Source organism: Oncorhynchus gorbuscha, linkage group LG15, assembly GCF_021184085.1.
Source record: "Oncorhynchus gorbuscha isolate QuinsamMale2020 ecotype Even-year linkage group LG15, OgorEven_v1.0, whole genome shotgun sequence".
Classification (NCBI taxonomy): Eukaryota; Metazoa; Chordata; class Actinopteri; order Salmoniformes; family Salmonidae; genus Oncorhynchus; species Oncorhynchus gorbuscha.
The window spans coordinates 48930690-48949853 of NC_060187.1; positions in this window are offsets into that span (position 1 = coordinate 48930690).

The following is a 19164-nucleotide window of genomic DNA, read 5'->3' on the forward strand; positions in this document are numbered from 1 at the left end:
AGGTTGTAGTGTCACATCCATAACCTGAGCGGAAACCAGATTGCATTCCAGAGAGAATACTATAGACATCAAGAAAGCCATTCAGATGATTATTGACAAGATTTTTATAAACAGGGCAAAATAGAAATAGAAAAAGAAAGGCTTGGCGATGATAGGGGCAGCAACCTTAAAGAAGAAAGGGTCTAAACCATCTGACCCAAATGTTTTTGGGGGGTCAAGTTTCAGGAGCACCTCTAGCACCTCGGACTCAGTGACTGCCTGCAGGGAGAAACTTTGTAGCGGGGCAGGGGAAAAGAGGGAGAAGCAATGTTGGACGGGCATGGAGGCATGGCTGAGTCAAATAGCAATCCTGACTTAATGAAGTGGTGATTAAAGAGCTCAGCCATGTGCTTCTTGTCAGTAACAAACACATCATCAACTTTAAAAGGCACTTAAATCAAAGGAACTTACATTTGAAGGCACTTAAAACCTCTTGAGACTAGGGGGCAGTATTTTGATGCTTGGATGAAAAACGTACCCAAATGAAACTGCCTATTTCTTAAGCCCAGAATCTAGAATATGCATATAATTGTCTGATTAGGATAGAAAACACTCTAAAGTTTCCAAAACTGTCAAAATATTGTATGTGCGTATAACAGAACTGATATTGCAGGTGAAAACCTGAGGAAAATCCAGTGCTGTTTTTCCTGAATGCTCTCTGTTCCATTGTCTGCCTTCGCTCCATTTAAAGGGATATCAACCAGATTTTCCTATGGCTTCCCCATGGTATGAACAGTCTTTAGACATAATTTCAGGCTTTTATTTTGAAAAATGAGCAAGAAAGATCACATTGCGTCATTGTATGACTGGGTGCGCAACAGCTTGGAGCAGACATTTTCTCTCTCTCTCCTATTGAAGAAGCTACAGTCCCGGTTGAAGTATTATCGATTATATATTGTAAAAACAACCTGAGGATTGATTATAAAAAACGTTTGACATGCTTCTACGAACTTTACGGATACTATTTGGAATTTTCACCTGCGATGTCATGACCGCTCAAGCCTGTGGATTTCTGAACATAACGCGCCAACCAAATGGAGGTATTTTGGATATAAAAATAATCTTTATGGAACAAAAGGAACATTCATTGTGGGAGTCTCATGAGTGAAACCATCTGAAGATCATCGAAGGTAAGCGATTCATTTTATTGCTTTTCTGACTTTCGTGACCAATCTACTTGGCTGCTAGCTGTTTGTAATGTTTTGTCTACTGAGAGAGATGTCCTTACATAAACGTTTGGTATGCTTTCGCCGAAAACCTTTTTTGAAATTTGACACACCAGGTGGATTAACAACAAGCTAAGCTGTGTTTTGCTATATTGCAGTTGTGATTTCATGAAAATTAAATATTTTTGGTAATTTAATTTGAATTTGGCACTCTGCAATTCAGTGGATGTTGATTAAAATGATCCCGCTAACAGGATGGGTGCAACAAGAAGTTAAATCTTTTGTCTTCCCTCTGAACGGCACACATACACAGTCCATATTTTTGTACCCCTTTTTCATGCTGTCCATTTGGTATTACAGTCTTGTCTCATTGCTGCAACTCCTGTAGGGACTCTGGAGAGGCTAAGGTTGAGAGCCATGCATCCTCCAAAACATGACCCTGCCATGCCGCACTGCTTCATGACACACTGCTCGCTTACCCCGGAAGCCAGCCGCACCAATGTGTCAGAGTAAACACTGTCCAACTGGCGACCATGTCAGCATGCATGCACACGGCACGCCATAGGAATAGCTAGAGAGAAATGGGACAAGGCCATCCTGGCCGGCCAGACCCTCCCATAACCCGGACAATGCTGGGACAATTGTGCGCCGCCTTATGGGTCTCCCTGGCGCGGCCGGCTGCGACACACACCGGGATCAAACCCGGATCTGTAGTGATGCCTATAGCGCTGCAATGCAGTGCTTTTGACCGCTGCGCCACTCGGGAAGCCTAAAAATCCTTCTTTATCCGGGCTCCTCCAACTTCATCTACAATGATTGAAGTGGATGTAACATCAATTAGGGACCATATCTTTCACCTGGATTCACCTGGTCAGTTTATGTCATGGAAAGAGCAGGTGTTCTTAATGTTTTGTATACTCAAAACATTGGCAGAGACTTCAATTCTATTGCAGTAACGTTGAATGGCTCTGGCTAGTAATTACTTAGCCAGCTGGAAGGATGAAGCAGACCCGGCACCAGGATAAAGTGAATAAGGGGTTGTTGAATTCGGCGAGGGGGCACATTTTGGGGGGGGGGGTTCTTGCATTGGAATCATATTGAATTCTGCTTATGTGATCACACGATACCACAATAAACATAAAGTTCCAATGCCGAAACTCCGTGATCATTGAGTGCTTTTGAAACCTGTAGCCAATCTCTTCTGCTCTGTAGCAGCACAGTAGACATTTCCCTACAGCTACAGTGCCTTTAGAAAGTATTCACACCCCTTGACTTTTTCCACTTTTGTTGTGTTACAGCCTGAATTAAAAATGGATTACATTTACTTTTGGGGGGGGGGCTACACTCAATACCCCATAATGTCAAAGTGTAATTATGTTTTTCTACATTTTTACAAATTAATAAAAAATGAAAAGCTGAAATGTTTTGAGTCAATAAGTATTCAACCCCTTTGTTAAGGCAAGCCTAAATAAGTTCAGGAGTAAAAATGTGCATAACAAGTCACATACTAAGCTGCATGGATTCACTCTGTGTGCAATGATAGTGTTTAACCTGTTTTTTTTTACTGGTTTCCAGTGCCTCGCATAGAAGGACACCTATTGGTAGATGGGTAAAACATTTTTTTTAAGCAGACATTAAATATCCCTTTGGGCATGGTGAAATTAATATTTTCACTTTGCATAGTGTATCAATACACCCAGTCACTGCAAAGATACAGGCATCCCTCCTAACTCAGTTGCAAGAGAGGAAGGAAGCCGCTCAGGGTTTTCACCATGAGGCCAATGGTGACCTTAAAACAGTTAGAGTTGAATGGCTGCGATAGGAGAAAACTGAGGGTGGATCAAGAAAATTGTAGTTACTCTGCAATACTATACTCTTTTTTTCTTCTTTTCTTTTTAATCGGGGTCGATCAGCTTTAATATTGTGGAGAGATTGTTGCTTCCATCAATGTAATACTAACTAACCTAATTGAGAAAGTGAAAAGAAGCAAGCCTGTACATAATTAAAATATTCCAAAATATGGATCCTGTTTGCAATAAGGCACTAAAGTAGAACTGAAAAAAATGTGGCAAATAAATATACTTTATGTTCTGAATACAGAGCATTATTTTTGGGGCAAATCCAATGCAACACATTACTGAGTACCACTATTTATATGTTCAATCATGGTGGTGGCTGCATCATGTTATGAGTACGCTTGTCATCGGCAAGGACGAGGGAGTTTATGTAAAAATATAAATGTAATAGTGCTAAGCACAGGCAAAATCCTAGAGGAAAACCTGGTTCAGTCTGCTTTCCAAGAGATAATGGGAGACAAATTCACCTTTCAGCAGGACAATAACCTAAAAACACAAGGCCAAATATACACTGGAGTTGCTTACCAAGAAATCATTGAATGTTAGTAAGTGGCCTTGTAACGTTTTTGGCTGAAATTGTCTTGAAAATCTATGGCAAGACTTGAAAATGGCTGTCTTGCAATAATCTACAACCAACTTGACGGAGCTTGAAGAATAATGCTAAAACATTTTGCTAATGTTGTACAATCCAGCTCTTAGAGACTTACCCAGAAAGACTTGCAGGTGTAACCACTTCCAAAGGTGATTGTAAAATGTTGAATACTTATCTAATCAAGATATATTAGTGTTATATTTTTCATGTTTTTACAAGTTATAATTTCTCTTCCACTTTGACATTACAGAATATTGTGTGTAGAGAGTATTCAAAAATGTACTATTAAATCCATTTCAAGCACACTTTGTAACACAACAAAATGCGGGGAAAGTAAAGGGGTGTGAATACTTCCTGAAGGAACTGTAGGCCATTTTAAGAATGAATGTACTGTAGGCTATTAAAAACAGCCCATGTGAATGCAGCCGTACGCACAGCTGTCTTACCCAAATACTGCTCACTGAATGCTGAAAGTCGTAGCCTAGTTATTCATTGCATGCAAACAAAAATACCGAATTGCAGTTTGGCTTAGAATACCGCCACAACTGCAAGTGCGAACCAACGTGAACAGAACAAAACAGCGGTTCCAAGTAGTAAACAAAATACCAGATCGATAAAGGCGTGACAATCTACAGTATATTTAGGCTAGTTACATTAAGAGTAAACAAACGTAGTAAACAAAAAGGTGAACGGAGATCCAAATAACCAAAACATAGCCCACAACCTTCTACATTGAGATGCAGCCATGCACAGCTGTCTTGCCGAGTAAAATAGACCTATACAGGCCCGCTTCAATCATGTAAAATACACTTCTGTGAATCAAATTCGACCCACATAATAAATTAAGTGAGCTTACCTCCGGTCCTCCTCATCTTCACGCTCTCCCTCTCAAACTGAACAGGACATCAATAGGCCTAGTTTGCGCACACAGATATGATCATTTTTGGCCAGAGCTCATGATGGGATAGCCTGTCCATTGCAGTGTGTAATGCAGTGTAGCCTAGTTTTATATACACCATCCCAGCAGCGCAGAAACTCAGAAAGGAAGCACATTTTCTTATAAATATAACTTTGCCCTGTGCATTCTCAATGGTATTCTCAGGAAGGCAGTCTGGCCACCATTCATCTATCCGAGAAGATCGGATCCAGCTATCAAAAAGCTTTGGCCTGCTTGAGAAGGACCTACCATCTCCGGGACTCAACATGGATCCTGGGAGTATGCCACTGGCCTGCAGCCGCCTAGTGGCACCCTTCCCCACGGCCAACACAGTTGAGCAGGTCGCTGACTCAAGACAGAAGGATCTTGGGCCAACTTACACCTTCCTGGTGTTTCCGACACCATCCGCTGTTGCGACGAGTCAGGCCATCCTTGCTCGAAGGCTCCAACCCCGCTCTCAGTCCCATCCCGCTCCCCCTCTTCCTTCCCAATCGGATTCCATCATGGCCACCATCCACCATCATTGTGGGCAGCTCAATGGGGAGAGATTTGGATCTGCCTACGGTCTGTGGATTGACCAAGGTCCACTGTCAACCAGGAGCGCGTGTCTATGACATCAACTCCTTCCTACACATGGTTCTGGCCAACTAATCCAACATTGACACCATGGTCACCCACGAAGGTTTTAATTACCTTCACTCGTTGCCCTAAACGAGTACATGAAGAAACTTTGCTATGATAGGAATGTCACCTTTTGTGCCAACTTTTTTTTGTTGTGGGAGCAACCAGAACTTTTTAAAAGAGACTGGATTCAACCTAACTGCAGGGGTTCCAGGATTATTTCCAACAGCATCACAAACTGTTTTAGAGGCTGACGAAAAGGGTCTTGTAGTGCTCCTGTCCTCCCTGTCAGAATAAGCAACAGAGGACTTGGGAAGCATACAGTGCCTCCTAAAAGTATTCAGACCCCTTGACTTTTGCACATTTTGTTACGTTACAGCCTTATTATAAAATGGATGAAATATTTTTTTCCTCCCATCAATCTACACACAATACCTCATAATGACAAAGCAAAAACAGGTTTTTAGAAATGTTTGCTAATTTACATAAACAAATAGAAAACAATTAAATATCACATTTACATAAGTTCTCAGACTCTTTACTCAGTACTTTCTTGAAGCACCTTTGGCAGCGATTACACCATCGATTCTTCTTGGGTATGATGCTACAAACTTGGCACATGGGGAGCGTTGCTGCACAGCTATTTACAGGTCTCTCCAGAGATGTTTGATCAGGTTCAAGCCCAAGCTCTGGCTGGGCCACTCAAGGACAATCAGAGACTTGTCCCGAAGCCATTCCTGTGTTGTCTTGGCTGGGTGCGTAGGGTCTTTGTCCTGTTGGAAGGTGACCCTTCGCCCCCAGTCTGAGGCCCTGAGCATTCTGGACCAGGTTTTCATCAAGGATTCTCTGTACTTTGCTTCGTTCCTCTTTCCCTCGATCCTGACTATTCTCCCAGTCCCTGCCGCTGCAAAACATCCCAACAGCATGATGCTGCCACCACCATGCTTCGCCGTAGGGATGGTGCGAGGTTTCCTCCAGACGTTACGCCTGGCATTCATGGCAAGGAGTTCAATCTTGGTTTCATCAGACCAGAGAATCGTCTTTCTCATGGTCTGAGAGTCTTTAGGTGCCTTTTGACAAACTCCAATCGGGCTGTCATGTGCCATTTACTGAGGAATGGCTTACATCTGGCCACTCTACCATAAAGGTCTGATTGTTGGAGTGGTTCTTGGTCACCTCCCTTACCAAGGCCCTTCTCCCCCGATTGCTCAGTTTGGCTGGGCGGCCAGCTCCAGGAAGAGTCTTGGTGGTTCCAAACATCTTCCATTTAAGAATGATAGAGGCCACTGTGCTCTTGGGGACCTTCAATGCATTTTTTCGTACCCTTCCCCAGAGCTGTGCCTCAGCACAAACCTGTCTCAGAGCTCTACGCATAATTCCTTCGACCTCATGGCTTGGTTTTTGCCCTGACATGCACTGTCAACTGTGGGATCTTATATACACAGGTGTGTGCCTTTCCAAATCATGTCCAATTATTTGAAGATGCCACAGGTGGACTCCAATCAAGTTGTAGAAACATCAAGGATGATCAATGGGAACACGATTCACCTGAGCTCAATTTCGAGTCTCATAGCAAAGGGGCTGAATACTTATTTAAATAAGGTATTTCTGTTTTTAATTTGCAATAAATTTGCCAAAATTGTTTTCACTTTGTCAATTTTGAGAAATGTGTGTAGATTGTTGAGGATTTTTATTTAAAACTTCTTCAGGATCGGTGTCCCGTCCACGGGACGGTTAAGCTAATGTAGGCTAATGCGATTAGCATGAGGTTGTACGTAACAAGAACATTTCCTAGGACATAGACATACATGATATTGGCAGAAAGCTTAAATTAATGTTAATCTAACTGCACTGTCCAATTTACAGTAGCTATTACAGTGAAATAATACCATGCTATTGTATGAGGAGAGCGCACAATTTTCAACATGAAAAGTTATTAATAAACAAATTAGGCACATTTGGGCAGTCTTGATACAACATTTTGAACAGAAATACAATGATTCATTGGAGCAGTCTAAAACTTTGCACATACACTGCACCTGGGCTAGAATAATATATTATGGCCTTTCTGTTGCATTTCAAAGATGATGGTACAAAAAAAGTTTATTTCCTTTATATTATCTTTTACCAGATCTATTGTGTTATATTCTCCTACATTCCTTTCACATTTCCACAAACTTCAAAGTGTTTCCTTTCAAATGGTACAAAGAACAGACATATCCTTGTTTCAGAGCCTGAGCTACAGGCAGTTAGACTTGGGTAGGTCATTTTAGGTGAACATTTAAAAAAAAAGGGTGGACACTTAAGAGGTTTTAAGGCTGTAATGTAACAAAATGTGGAAAAAGTCCAGGGGTCTGAATACTTTTCGAAGGCACTGTATCAACTCCCTTTAGAAATGGCACAATGGTTGTGAGTAATCTAATTTATGTTCCCCCTACTCCGCATTCTAGTGAGTTTATACAAACTGTCATATCCTTCCATTCTGATAGATTGGAGACGGTCAGAAAACGTGGTTATAACATTAATAACTTTCTTATTATTCCATTGGTTACCTCGAGGCAGATGGCCCAGGGGCAGAGTGGCCCACACTCATTGAATATGGCATTTAAAATATTAGAGCAATCACTGGTAAAAACCTTCCTTGTGAATTTTCTCATGGCTGAGTGAACAGTTGATTGCATGTTTCTCACTGGAATGGCTGTTTTCAGACTGTAGTGCCGCTCTTATCGAAGCTCCCCCCCCCCAGACTACAGCTTTTCATACTTTATCATAAAAAGGAAAAAGGGTGGTGGAACAGCCTTTGTTTTTTACTAATGCTCTCAGCTGTAAGGACATTTCATTTGACGACTTTGGGTCTTTTGAGTATCATGCTATACTGTTAAAATATCAGCCACCAGTGCTGGACATAACCCTGTATAGGCCGCCAAAAGCACTGCCCAACTTTCTTTATGGATTTCTCTGAACTATTGCCTATTGGCCTTGAGAACTATGATAAAAATCATTGTGTTGGGTTATTTCAGTATGCATATTGACAAAGAGGTTGACTCCAAGGCCATTGAATTTGGAGATCTATGGACTTTATCCAACATGTTAACGGGCCGACCTATAACCGCGGCCATACTCTGGACCTGGTTATTACCAAGGGGCTTACTATTAACATATCCTCTATTGTGGATGTTGCTTTATCTGATCACCACTGTGTATTTTTTACTACCTTGTTGCCTATAGCACAGGTTAATACTGAACACATTAATAAGAAACGATATCTTACCTCGGATGTTGCTAAAGATTTTATTGGAGTGCAGGGCCAATATGCGGCATGGTAAGTGTCCATGGTTCTTTTAATATGAAATAGTACACATGAACAACTGAATACAAAAAAACAATAAACGTGGAATGACCGAAACCCAAAACAGTACCGTGTGGTGCAAAACACAGACACGGAAACAAACACCCACAAACACACAGTGAAACCCAGGCTACCTATGTATGATTCTCAGTCAGAGACAACTAATGACACCTGCCTCTGATTGAGAACCATACTAGGCCGAAACATAGAAATCCCCAAATCATAGAAAAACAAACATAGACTGCCCATCCCAACTCACGCCCTGACCATACTAAATAATGACAAAACAAAGGAAATAAAGGTCAGAACGTGACAATGGTCTTTCTGACTTGATCACTAATAATCGGAATAATTTGAGAGTGCCTTTCTCGACCATTGATGGCCTGATAAATCCTACCCCCTCAAACCTATATGAACTTTTCCCCACATCTAAATGTGATGACTATGCGGCACATTTCAGAGATAAGACAGAAAAACATTAGGCTGGGTATCAGTCAAGCAAGACCTGATGAGAAGGCACTATGGAGTTATTTTCCCTGGTTGAAACAGACGTGCTCGGGAAAGTGATATAAAACTTAAGCCTTCTACTTGCCTTCTTGATCCTATTCCCACCACCTTCTTCAACACAGGTTTTAATTGCATATCTGAAGAAGTACAAGCTAATGTTAATCACTCCCTGTTCACAGCCACTTTCCCCACTGCACTAAAAACTGCTATGGTGAAACCCCTTCTGAAGAAAAGTAATCTAGATTCTTCAGTTCTTAGGAACTTTCAGCCAATCTCCAACCTTCTATTCTTTAGCAAAATTCTGGAGAAATTGGTTTTCAAACAGCTAAATGAATTTTTAAGTACAAACAGTATTTGTGAAAAATTCCAATCTGGTTTTCAAGCCCACCACAGCAAAGAGACAGCCTTAGTTAAAGTGGTAAATTATCTTAGAGCCAACACAGATGCCAAATAACTCTGTGTCCTTGTACTCTTGGATGTAAGTGCTGCGTTCGACACTGTTCAGTGCTGCTTTCCACAAGGTTCAATTTTGGGTCCGGTATTGTTCAGTTTATATATGTTACCCCTTGGCAGCGTTATCAGAAAGAATTGGTTTTCACAGACGATACACAACTTCACATTTCTGTGTCACCAGAGGAGTTTAGCTCCACTGATAAATTATTAGACTGTATTAGTGATTTAAATACTTGGATGGCTCACAACTTCCTAGAGCTAAAAATCGAGGTACTTATTATTGGAGCCAAAGCACAGAAAGAGAATCTGGTCCAACATTTTAATTTACGGCAATTCACAGTAATAAAGATATAACACGTTAGGAATCACACGTTGGGAATGTGACCAAATAGCTTTTTACCACTTGAGGAGCATTGCCAAGGTGCGGCCGTTTCTATCTCAGTCTGATACAGAGAGACTCAATGCTTTTTTTACAAGCAGGCTTGACTACTGTAACACTCTCCTGTCTGGTCTACCCAAGAAAGCCATTGGTCTACTGCAAAACATACAGAATGCTGCAGCACGAGTATTGACCAAGACCAGATGGAGAGCACACATAACACTGGTTTTAAAGTCTCTGCCTGTGAGTTTAAGAATTCATTTTAAGATTCTTCTATTGGTTTTCAAGCCAATCCGCGATTGTGCACCCCAATACATATCAGACATGCTTTTAAGTTATGTACCCAGTAGGTCCCTCAGGTCCTCTGGCACTGGCCTTTTAACTATCCCAAAGCCTAGGACCAAGATACATGGAGAGGCAGCTTTTAATGACTATGCCCTTTGCCTCTGGCAGAATACTCACCTGCCAGAGAACCTGAGGGGGGCCAAAACTGTGGACATATTTAAAAGAGATCTCAAAACACATATTTTTAGCCTTGCTTTTCCTTTGGGTGATTTTTTTAGTCTTTCAGTTTTAAATGATTATTCTTTAGTTTTTTCATCCTCTTATGTTTGTTGTGTAGTAAATATTTCTGTTTTTAATATACATTGTTTATTAGTTTTGCCCTGTCAAGCGCATTGTGTTGCATTCATGTCTGAAATGTGCTATGTAAATAAAACTTGATTTGATTAGATTTTAAGTCAATGTACCCAGAGGAGGACTGAATCTAGCTGTCCTCTGCCTACACCATGGTGCTACTGTCACTTCTACTCCCGCTCCTCCCCTCTGGCGTTCGACGTCTCCGGTATACAAACCAGCGGTCCTGGGATCAATCATTACGCACACCTAGCATCAATCATTACACGCACCTGTACGTCATCATGAGGCACACCTGGACTCCATCCCTTAGCTTCCTTCCCCAGTCAGTATTGATCCTGTGTTTATGCAAAGATGCTTCTGTTATGTTGTCTCGTTCCATTAAGCATTTCACCTGCACCTGCTTCTTTACATTGTTACAGCTACAGAATGCTGTTGAGGCTACTGTAAACCTTCAATGCAAAACAATGTGTTTTAATCAATTATTTGGTGACGGGAATATATTTAGTATGGTTGTATCTAAAAATGTCACTATTTTTAAGAGATTCCTTGAGGAAGACCCGGTCCTCCCCTTCCTCCCCTGAGGAGCCTCCACTGGTGGACATTCTTCCTTTCTCTTTATATTGGATCTTTGGCCAGCTACTGAGAAAAGGTTGGATGTGCGTAAAACCCTCCATAGTCTGCGTTGTTTTAATATGATATGCCAACAGGGAGCCATTATGGTGCCTGTAAGTATATATAGACATAGCCTATTTAACCCATAAGAGTCTAAACCCTGTGTAAGCCAGGGAAGGAGGGAGGACTACTAAGCTATGTGGAATTGTTTTAAGAAGGTCATACCAAGTATAATTTTGCTATTAGATTTTGAAGTATACACAGTGGGGAGAAGTATTTGATACACTGCCGATTTTGCAGGTTTTCCTACTTACAAAGCATGTAGAGGTCTGTCATTTTTATCATAGGTACACTTCAACTGTGAGAGATGGAATCTAAAACAAAAATCCTGGGGACGTCTCTCGGCGGTGACAAAACATGCGTGTGTCCAACGATGCATTGTGCAACAAGGCGGTGCAAATAAATGTAGGCACCTACTCATCATTCCATTGAAATACTTTCATGTGAAACTATGAAACATATGAACCTAGTCATCACTACAAGCTAACATGGTTGTAAAATGCTTTGCCTGCATGCACTATTCTACATAGCTTTGGCCCTCTCCATAACCTACGCAGTAACTAATCCTCAGCACTTGCATAACAAAGTGTATGCCATAGCATTACTAAATGGGACAAAGCCCCTCGGACCACAGTACTTACATAGGAACACTTCAAGTGTCTGCCAGTCCGACCATTCAAAAAACATTGAACATGTTTAGAAAATGTGTGTCGACAGAATGGTGCATACTGCATAGCTCCAACCCCAGTGGGTAATTTTTTTGTTGCAGAAAATAGAAGCGAGCTACTTTATAACAAATGAGAAGGTCATAAAAAAAGTCGTTAAAAAAAAGATGTATTTGCTGCATTTGCAATCAATGTGCGTGCCCATACCGCGTCCACATGGTGCATACTCCCATTCTTCCAAACCATAATCAGAGCCAAAATCCATTGAATATTTAATGGGATGCGAGGGCGGACTGGGACAAAAATTCAGCCCTGGCATTTCACAGCACCAGTACCCGGAAAGACCAGAGGACCACACTGCCTGTGCCGGGCACAGTAACATCCTAGTTGTGAATGAATAAACACATTTATTAGGTAAAAAAAATTCAGATGACTGAATAAATGTCTAATTCCTTATAATTCCTCATAACTCCTTATAAAAGCCTAGCTACTTATATTTCAAATATAAGTGCCTGGATATCATACATGTCCCACCTATCGTAAGGGTTCATTACTATCACACATACCATAGCAGGTTGCTGGGCCCAGCGCAGACAGTGTTGTCCCCTGGTCTTCTGGTCACAGTGATGCTAGGTTTAGCAGCACAAACATCTCAGCTGCTGTTGCAGCAGTCAGGTATAGTGGATGTAGAGAGAAGACGGAGAGAGAGAGAGCGACACACACACACTGATACATGTACTGCCAGTTTATTGATATTTTCGCTCGATATGATGACCAATGGCTTATATAATATCTTATAACATCCAAACTACATATTACAAATGTGTGCATTTCAAGTGTGTATGTTTCTATCAAAAATTGCCGGGCCTTTCAGCTGATAAAACAATAAAAATACACAGCCAGTCCCCTAATTGTAATACCTGATGGCTTGTGTTTATTAAAAGCAAAGTTTACATTTCTAGTAGATGGCTATTGCCTAGCCGTGTGTTATAAAAGTCAATCTAATGACTTGTTAGACAATTTTGCAAATGTTCCCACCGAATCCCCATCCCTAATTAGCCTATTACAGTAGTTATGACAAATATTTCATATATTATACAGACAATATAAAGCATGAGCTGGCTTTTTATTATACAATATACAGACAAAATATTAGGCCGAACTGGCAGTAGTAGACTACATGATCTGTGTCAGTGTGCGTGAGTGTCTTTCTCTGTTTTCTTCCCTCTGTACGTCGACTGCACCACAGCAGAGGGTCTGCCCTTTCTCACGGACACAGACACAGCACTCTGACCAGCAGAACCAGAACTTTGCGGTGTCGCACTCACTCTCGGTCTCACTCTTTTGATTATATAAGTTTGACTTTGAAAGTGAATTTGTGCCATGTCAGCTCAGCCAATCAGAGATCCGTGCTGGCCCATTTAGGTAGGGGGGCCGGCCTTTGCCCAACGGTCAGCCAAATGCTCAATATAGAAAATTATAACAGAGAAATAGTGCAAAAAAAGATGGTCCGGCACTTCAGTCATTTGCCAGAATTGCCAGATGGCCAATCCGCCCATGATGGAATGTAACTGAATTGAGCTGCAGCAGATCATCAAACTGAATGTTGTGTTTGTGTCTGCCACATATTTTCACCCAACTCATTGTAATGGAAAAGATCATATGCCGGAGATGAGAGCCAGTGTAAAAGAGAAGAAAGAGAAAGGAATATTCGTCTCTGTGTCCGCGATGCTAATTTGGATGTTAATTGTGGTGTGTGAGGGTGGGGGGATGGTGAGAAGAGAATGCATTGGTGAAATGCCACAGAGGTACAGTGCATTCGGAAAGTATTCAGACCCCTTCAATTGTTCCACATTTTGTTACGTTACAGCCTTATTCTAAAATAGTTTCAATTGTTTACAATAAGCACACAGCAGAAGTGGCTTCGGGACATTCTTAACTGCAGATCCTCTCAAGCTCTGTCAGGTTGGACGGGAGCATCACTGCACAGCTAATTTCAGGTCTCTCCAGAGATGCGGGTTCATGTCCGGGCTTTGGCTGGGCCTCTCAAGGACATTCAGAAACTTGTCCCGAAGCCACTTCTGCTGTGTGCTTATGGTTGTCATCCTGTTGGAAAGTAACACTTTGCCCCAGTCTGAAGTCCTGAGCGACCTTCAGTGGGTTTTCATCAAGGATCTCTGTACTTTGCTCCATTCATCTTTCCCTCGATCCTGACTAGTCTCCCAGTCCCTGCCACCGAAAAACATCCCCACAGCATGATGCTGCCACCACCATGCTTCACCATAGGGATTGTGTCAGGTTTCCTCCAGACATGAAGCTTGGCATTCAGGTCAAAGAGTTCAATCTTGGTTTCATCAGACCAGAGAATCTTGTTTCTCATGGTCAGAGTCCTTTAGGTGCCTTTTGGCAAACTCCAAGCGGAGTCATGTGCCTTTTACTGAAGAGTGGGTTCCATCTGACCACTCTACCATAAAGGCCTGATTGTTGAAGTGCTGCACAGATGGTTGTCCTTCTGGAAGGTTCTCCCATCTCCACAGAGGACCTCTGGAGCTCTGTCTGTGTGACCGGCGGGTTCTTGGTTTATCTCCCTGACTAATGTCCTTCTCCCCCAATTGCTCAGTTAGGCCGCGCGGCCAGCTCATAGCAAAGTTTCTGAATACTTATGTAAATAAGGTATTTCTGTTTTTTATTTGTAATACATTTGCAAACATTTCTAAAAACCTGTGTTTACTTTGTCATTGTAGGACATTGTGTGTAGATTGATGAGTGAACATTTTAGAATAAGGCTGTAACCTAAAAAAAATGGAAAAAATCAAGGGGTCTGAATAATTTCCAAATGCAGTGTACATGTAGCTCAGTATTTGAATTATTTATTTGATATAGTCATTTTGGCTAATCTTTATCAAGTGTCAATCATTTCAGGGCCCCCTGTGTAACTTTCACCCACCTTTTAGATATCTGTTTACCATTCTGTCATGTCAACCATCCATCCAAATAAACTAATTCCACGTGTCACTCTTTTGTCTTTTGAACTTTCACAGCCTTTCGTAGCCTATTCCATGATATGTGTCATTATCCAAAGAGCTACACTGCAGCCGTTGATTGTCCTTGTTCATCATTCATCACGTATGCTATATCATTACACAACTTTCAAGGGGTAGGGTATTTGATGTAAACATATAAGAACACTTTTCCATTCAATAAAATTACACGATCACATTCTCTTGCTCGCTCGAGGAAGGCAATTTGGCCCTTCACATTGGAATAGGATCCAGCTAAAAGTGTAGACTACTTTTCGAAGTGTACAGGGACACACAGGAGTCACAAACCTTGTATTCCCTTGATGTGTGTAGTGTGTATGAGTACTATGATTAAGCATACTATTTCCAAACTCCCATGAAAGAGATGGTGATTTCTTTATAATGGCAATGTGCTGCTTTGACATTTGCTATTCATTATTGGAAAAACTAGAGATGACTCTCGAGCAGCATCGATTTGCTGATTTGTGTGCTCTTAACGAACTGTTTAGTTGAATCGTGTTAATGCCAAAACATAGATGAGTAAAAAAACCTACGAAGAGTGGATCAGTCCATTTTACAGTACTTTCAGAAAGTATTTGTGACGCTCGTTGTTGCATGAAGAAGGAGTGGAACAAAGCGCAGCGTGGTACGTGTTCACGATCATTTATTTAAACTGAACACTGAGACAAAATGAAACTGTTCTGCCTGGTGCAGACACAAAACAGAAAACAACTACCCACAAAACACAGGTGGAAAAAGCTGCCTTAAGTATGATTCTCAATCAGAGACAACGATAGACAGCTGCCTCTGGTTGAGAACCACACCCGGCCAAACACAAAGAAATAGAAAACATAGAAAATGAACATAGACTGCCCACCCAAATCACACCCTGACCAAACCAAAATAGAGACATAATAAGCTCTCTAAGGTCAGGGCGTGACAGTATTCACATTTTACTGTGTTACAAATTGGGATTAAAATGGATTTAATATATTTCTTTCAACAATCTATACAACATACTATGTAATGTCAGTGGAAGACAAATTCTAACATGCTTGAAAGATTAATGAAAAATAAAACAGTAATAATAAATAAGTATTCAACCCCCTGAGTCAACACACATTAGAATCACTTTTAGCAATGGTTATAGCTGTGATTCTTTGAAACCACTTTGAAGTTTGTAGAAATGTTAAAATAATGTAGGAGAATGTAATACAATAGATATGGTAGGAGAAAATACAAAGATAAGCCAACCAGATTTTTTATTTATTTGAGAGACCATCCTCTTAGAAACGCAAGAAAAAGGTCATATTGAAAATGATCTCCTTGGATGCAATGTTCAAGGTTTCAGGCTTGTAACTTCAAAAACGAACAGTTTTAGTAGGACACGGTCTTGCAAATCCGTGTTTGCACACACCATGAAGACATTATGCAACTGCTAAAATCGGTTTCCTATTGAAAATACTTATTTCTGAAAGATATGTTATAGTTTGATTACATTTTAGGGTATCTGAGGAGTAAATTGAAATGTATTTTGACTTGTTGAAACAAAGTTTACGGGTAGACTTTTGGATTCCTTTCTCTGCAAGGTGAACGAGTGGATTACCCAAATTGATGGCGCCAACTAAACAGACTTTTTGGGATATAAAGAAGATTTTTGTCTAACAAAACGACACCACAATAATAAAGCTGGAGCCCTTTGGATGAAAAATCAGAGGAAGATTTTCAAAAAGTAAGTGAATATTTAGTCGTTATATGAAACCTGTGCCGGTGGAAAAATATTTTGATGTGAGGTACCGTGCTCAAACAATTGCATGGCATGATTTCGCTGTAAAAGCTACTGTAAATCGGACAGTGCAGTTAGATGAACAATAATTTAAGCTTTCAGCCGATATAAGATATATGTGTAACGGCGTTCGTCTGTTGAAGGAGAGTCGGACCAAAATGCAGCGTGGTGGTTACTCATGTCTTTAATGACGAATAGCGAATACATGAAATAACTATACAAATACAAAAACAACAAACGGAACTAGAAAACCTAATACAGCCTGTCTGGTGAACAACTACACAGAGACAGGAACAATCACCCACAAAATACACAGTGAAACCCCGGCTACCTAAATATGGTTCCCAATCAGAGACAACGAGAATCACCTGACTCTGATTGAGAACCGCCTCAGGCAGCCAAACCTATGCTACACCCCTACTCAGCCGCAATCCCAATGCCTACAAAACCCCAATACGAAATACAACAAAATAAACCCATGTCACACCCTGGCCTGAACAAATAATAAAGAAAACACAAAATACTATGACCAAGGCGTGACAATATGTACCTAAATGTTTAAAATTATTTGAATTGCGCGCCCTCCAGTTTCCCGGAAGTTGTCCCGCTAGCGGGACACTGATCCTTAAGAATTAATACCACCCATTTTGGATTTCTATTTGCCATATATTTTCCAATTGTGCTGTAATGCTTCACAAAATGTACTGAACTTTTCTATTCTCATAGCTTCTACAGATTGTAAATTAAAGATAACATTTTTGCTAAAATAATTATTATATTATTGATTGATTGACTATGACTTTTCAAATCACCCAGTATTGCTATCTGCAGCATTAGTTCTAGGTAAATGTTGCAATTCTTCAGCCATTCCGGGACCTGTGGCCAAAAACGACCTACATGTGGACAGTACCAAAACAAAAAAATCTAATGACTCTGCCTCCTCACAGCAAAATCTGAGCTGGGAAGATTGTATCCCCATATATATAACATTCTATTGGTTGCATGAATTTTGTATAATCATTTAAATACAAAAATGCGATGTTTTGACTCCGGCGTTGTTTTGCGTTTCAATTCACAAACCATGTGCCATGGAATCGGTACATCGAAAATCTCATCCCAACTACTTTGCAATTTATACGGCACAGCTGTCCATTCTTTGGTCCCTAAATGAAATTCGTATAGGTAGTTATTTATCACAATTTTCTTTAACCATTTCTGCAGGGCCGACAGACAAGTTCCTTACTTTGTCCCCCTTCTACTTGCCTCTTCCATTTTTGTGGAAATGTGGTAATGCTGCCATTAGTTGGTTGTAATAGTTGGTAGAGCAGACACTTCCCTATGTCTATGTTCGCTGCATGTGTGACACAATTCCACCAGTCTTATTTATGATATCATTTACAAAAATTATACCTTTTTTATAGATTTTTAAAAAATGATCAATTAGTATATTTGAGTCAAACCACAATATTTCTTGTATTATTTGTTCTGTCTTTTCAGGTGGTTTAAACGGAAATTATTCAAGATTATTTAGTTTTCAAGTAACCAAAAGTGAGCAGTTGTAATCTGAGTAAAGGGAAAAAGGCCATTCTTGAACATGGGGTGAGACATTTTTACTAGTTTACGAGAGAACCATTTCAAATATAAGTATGACTTTTGTATGACTGATGCCTTTAGTGAGGGGTCTAATGCTTTAATATTAAATCATTTCTGCCCTCCGAATTCATATTCGTTATATAAATAGGCCTTTTTAATTTTGTCTGGCTTGCATTCCAAATAAAATTGAATATTTTTTGTTCATATAATTTAAAATGCATGTCATGAGGTGTAGGCGAAACCATAAGCAAGTAGGTAAACTGTGATATTACTAAATAGTTCATCTGGGTGATTTTTCTGCAAATAGACCGGTATTTTCCTTTCCATGGTAGCAAGATCTTATCTATATTTGCAAACTTTCTATAAAAATTCATTGGAGTGAGACCATTTTATTGGTAAACTACATGGTAATGTAAAGGTTGAATTTTAGATCTTCTATGAGGCTGTGAATGGATTCTAATTGTGGTTTTAAAAGAAAACATGAATCAGTGTATAATGACACCTTTGTTTTTAAGCCACGGATTTCTAATTCCTTAATATTATTGTTGGATCTAATTTTAGCAGCTAACAATTCGATGGCAATAATAAATAGATATGCCAATATTGGACAGCCTTGTTTTACTCCTCTTGACAAACTTTCTGAGATGTAGCCATTATTTACTATTTTACACCTAGGATTACTATACATAACTTTAACCCATTTTATAAGAGATTCTCCAAAATTGAAATATTCTAGGCATTTATATATAAACTCCAGCCGTACTTCATCAAAAGCCTTTTCAAAATCAGCTATGAAAACCAGGCCTGGTTTCCCTGATATTTAAAGTATTCTATTGTTTCCAGTACTTGTCTTATATTATCCAATGTATCGTCTATGTTAAAAACCTGTC